Raw genomic sequence first — 5,026 nt, 5'->3', positions numbered from 1 at the left:
CAACGACAAAAATTGCAAGTGTGTACGCAGCTTTACTCCCGTAGCTTTATGAAAATAGGAAAACTCTACTTTTCAGCAGTGTGGTATTTAATAGGATGTAAAATTCTAAATACAGTGATACCTTGGGATAAGTCCTTAATCTGTTCCAGATCCTCAGACTTATACCAAACAAATTTTTCCCATAGGAAATAAAAGAAAAATGATTAATCCGTTCCCATTAAAAAAAATCCTATAGTTATTGGCATAATATACATGATGGCGCTATATGAAATAATTTAAACTCTGCTTAATACTAAAATACATAAATACAAAAGCAATTAGATGAAATAAATGAAAATGTATCCTCATTTTGCTGAGAAGAGTCGAGTGCCTCCTGGGATGGTGTTGAGAAGGTCGGAGGAGGAGATGTATATAATTCACAGGAAGTTATAGCACAGGTTGTTCACTGAATGGTAGCAACTGGCGTACTGACGTTCGTGGGCAGTCGTGGCTTTGTCTCGAGAGAGGTAAATAGGGGTAGCCCGCGGTGTTATGATTCATTTTGACCCATACAAGTTCTAGCACAAAGGTTGTATACCAAGCATAATTTTTCGTGTCCAAAACCTCTTCTCCCCTCTCATTTACCCCCCATATTCAGAACATTTCCAGGTCCTGTCACTTTTACCTACGCAACATCTCCAAAATCAGCCCCTACCTGTCCCCTGAGACCACCAAACTCTTTGTACAGACTCTTATCATCTCTCGTCTGGACTACTGTAACATCCTCCTCTCTGGTATTCCACTAACCCGACTCTCTCCTCTACAATATATTATGAATGCTGCAGCCAGACTCATCCATCCTTCCCTCCGCTCCTCTTCCGCTGCATATCTTTGCAGATCTCTACACTGGCTTCCATTTCACCTTATAATCAAATTCAAGCTCCTGTGCTTTGCCCTCAAATCCCTCCACAGTTCTTGTCCCACTTACATTTCTGACCTGGTAAGAACTGGAGATCATAAATCATGTTTAGGTGATGCTGTCTACTAGAATGTCAGTGGAGGTTGTGTAAAATGTTATATAAAGGATGACATGGCTATGGACTTTGTAAAGTGGTGCTTAATATGTGGGCACTATATAAATACTGGGTAATAATAATAATAATGCAAGCATTGGAAATAGGAAAATATTCGGAGATGATTATCATGTTGGATTGGGTGTATTGCAAACTTTTCTGTAGACTGCGGGCAAATGATTACTTGGAATAATGGGAAGCAGGTTTTGGAACTGTTTTGCAGGTCATATTTGTAAATTGGCAGTACAGGGAAAGTTTTATTAAGCTGTTTTTGGATGTAACTTTACAGATATAGCATTCTACTGTTGTTAGATTATTCTGTAACAACATGTCGGAGGAATTACTCTCCAAGGACACGTTTGTTATTATTATATACAGATCTGGATATAACCAGGTTGCTTATTTTCTCATCTGTCTCTGCATGAATAAATGCTGTAAATTGTAAAAACTTGCTCTACTTTAATAATTACTAGTTTGCAAACTTTACAAGAGCTGTAACACAAAATAAAAGCTACATACATGCTAGAAGATTGTTGCCCAAGACAAATTCCCCTTCTTTCAGAAGAACACTTGGTGTGTCTGCTGTGGTTCCCAATGCCATTCATCGATCCGTAAGACAAATAAATGACCAAGCTTGGAAGGCCACGGTGGGGAAGGACACAATGGTTTGTCACCCGCCCGTCTTCCCCTCTTCCTTCCCCATAAAACTGAAAAGCACTCTGTGTACAGTTCTCGTTTATTTTACTGGAGCTGGAAATGATCAGGAAAGATGATTTCTAGCTACATTAATCCACAGTATGTACATGGCCTCTGTGTATTTTTTCTGTTTAGTAGCTTTTCAAGCAAAGCTGACAGAAGCAGATCAATGCTAGTGGCTGCAATCTTAGGTTCAAGCGCCCTGTCATCCTGAGCCTCAACACATCCTGAGCTGTGGAATAGTTTAATTTACACACAGAATAATGTGAAAACCTAAATCCTTTCGGAGACTCAAACCAAATGCCTGCCTTTTTTTTTTTAGACAATTGTTTGCTGTTGTGCTGTATAACTCCCCTTTGGGCTTTCTCAGGTAAATGGAATAAGTTTGCATTTTGATTGTGGGTTTTTGTTTCTTGTACAATTTTCTGGTTGGGGCTGTGTGCAGAAGTAGGGAGAATCATTCAGGATAGGGAATGCAGATGGGTGCAGATGCCTTTAAAACTTGGACCAGTGTGAACAGGCCCTCTCTGACTTTTTTTTTAATTCCCTATTATCTTTTTTTAAAGACCAAAATAAATTATTTGCCTCCAAGTAAATAGTGAGTGTTGTTCACTTACTCACTTACTGAAGTTTACTGAGAAAGCTGACTACACTGTATCACAATTACCTTCTTCCTTGTGCAGTTCCTCTCCCATTCTGAGCTTTTCTATACGGGGGATTGAAAGATGCTGATGCCATTCAATATATGGTACTTTTAATACTGTTGAATACAGATCTGCATTCAGAATGGTAATTTTAATAAAAATAAAAAACAATTTACATGAAATGTGCATTTAACATATATTTCCTGCATAGCCTTCCATTCAGTCACACATCTAATGTAATCATACAGATAACTGGATGACACCTAGATGAACACCAGAGCTATATCCTCATTCTTGGTTAGTGATCTAGAAGGTAATAAAGGCCGAGGATGGAACACAAACCAGGCAATTTGTATAATATAGACTCAGGTGAGACATGGCAGCTCATAATAATCTCTAGGTACAAGGCCCACTTTACCCAGCACTGTAATTAAACACAGAATCGAGGAGGGCTATGACATGTAAGCAGGCACAGGCCTATTCTAGGGAATTGGTGAGTCAATTTTTCTAGCAAGCTCAAGGGCACATTGCAAGTGAATAAAAAAAATATTTCAAATTAAAAAAAATATATATCTAATATTGTGTGCTTTTACTTGCATGTTGCAGGTTGACAGGGTCTCTTTAAGACTATTTACACCCTGACCAAAGAATCTGTTTTTTTCACGTCTTAGTGTTTTGCTGCAGTTTTCATTCCCTAGACAGGGCATAAACTCTTTCCAGCAGGAATACTTTTTAAAACTTCTCACTAGTTATTGTGACACCTAAACAATTCTATTTTAACACAATAAAATTACTTTTGTTTCTTTTCCCATCTCAGCATTGACCCTAATGGTTGTTTTTGCTCTGCAGTTGGAGATGATGGATTTGCTTGGGAAGTTTGCAGCTTTCTCAGTGTGTGTGATATGCAAGCCTCGATTTGTTACATTACAGCGCGTCTCATGATCTGTTATGTAAACACTGCTGGGGACAAACTCGATAAATTGTGGAACACACCCTTGGCTCACAGATTGCATGGTCCATTGCCAGGGACTTTTTTTTTTTATTTTATTCTCTCTTGTTAGTGTCCGCTGTTGTACGAGAATATGACCCATAGTGCATACACTAGGGAAATGTCTGCTCAGGAAACACCTGCCACCATATCACCTGACCCCAGAGCATCCTGGGAGTGTGGGATTCTGGTCACTGATTACTGAACTGTGAGATCATGAACATTGCAAAGGAGCGGAGATGAAATGAGCATCTAAATTTTATAATTAAAACCCGGTTTTAGTGCTCTCTGTAGCAGTTTCTTACAGGTTACTTTTGTATATATTGGCCACATGTTATCATCAGATCATACAATATCAAATATAAAAACATTTATGTACATTGTTGTAAGACTATTTATTTGAGCACAATTAAAAACCAGATGTGCAGTAATTGCAGAAATACAGTGCATGATAACATGTTACCAAATACAACAATTGTGGAAATTCTATTTAATGTGCGGTTCTTGGTTTTGTTCACAAATGTGTGACATGAATCTAGCCAGCTTTATGTCACAATGATGCAGTCTGATTACTGAGAGGAGACTGAGTAAAAGCTTCTTCTTGCTTGCAGCAGACTTTTAGGTTCATATCGTATTATTTATATTATTGCGTTATTGTTGCTGTATTTTATGACATGACAGAATTCTAGTTCTGCAGACTTGCAAAGTTATTGAAAGGGCCACTTTGAGCATTTCCAAATTTTTCTAACCTCCCCCCATCAGTGATGAGAGACACAAATATAAGTAATTTTATCTTCACAAGCCCAACAGATATAATGTTAGTTATATAGATCTACCATTGTCATTTCTAGGAGTTGTGCTCTCTGCTACATCTACCATAGCAAACTTCATCTTGTACCTTGCTTATGATATAAACATGGGGCGATGTAGTCCTGAACAGCTGAAAAGGTGCAATACACAGGTGACAACACAATGATTTGTATAGAGAGGAAGCTGTGTGGTCACTGAAGAAGCAGCCATTGTATCCCTCCTGCAGCCCGAATGTTAAATACAGTCAAAGCTTGTGATTACAAGTGTTTACCACATGAGCTGAACGCAATAATATATATGACACTTTTTTTCTACTTTGTCTTTGGTTGAACTTTGATGAACGAGGCGCTAGCTCGATCACTCTTCCTATGCCAGGAGCACCTCGGGAATCTTGACTCTTTGCTTATCAGGCATCCACATTAAGGGATAATCCCCCCTATTAGGTGTGTTATACACATTGGATAGGTTTTAGAAACATAATAAAGATCTCTAGTGTCTTCTTTTCTCTTGGTACTGATGTGGGCCATCTGTGACTTTTAGAAAAAAGTGTTAAATGAGATGGTTTGCATATTATAATGACCTGATCATTTCCAGTGATTGTCACATGCATTTATATGTGCAGCCCTTTTGCCTGCCTGTGGATAAATCTGGTTAAGTTTATGATTTGATCTCAAACACTATACAAACGTTTGCAAAGGCTAGTGCAATTTTGAGTAAGATTGACCAGTCCTATGGATTTTCTGATCAGAAATTGATTGTTCATAAGTCCCAAAACACTGCACACGTGTTAAAGATTCTGTCCTTTCAATTTATTTATCAGAAATAAAAATTGAAAA

This window comes from Pyxicephalus adspersus, chromosome 10 (genome assembly GCF_032062135.1).
Source record: "Pyxicephalus adspersus chromosome 10, UCB_Pads_2.0, whole genome shotgun sequence".
Taxonomy (NCBI): Eukaryota; Metazoa; Chordata; class Amphibia; order Anura; family Pyxicephalidae; genus Pyxicephalus; species Pyxicephalus adspersus.
Note: the sequence above shows the minus strand (reverse complement) of the source record.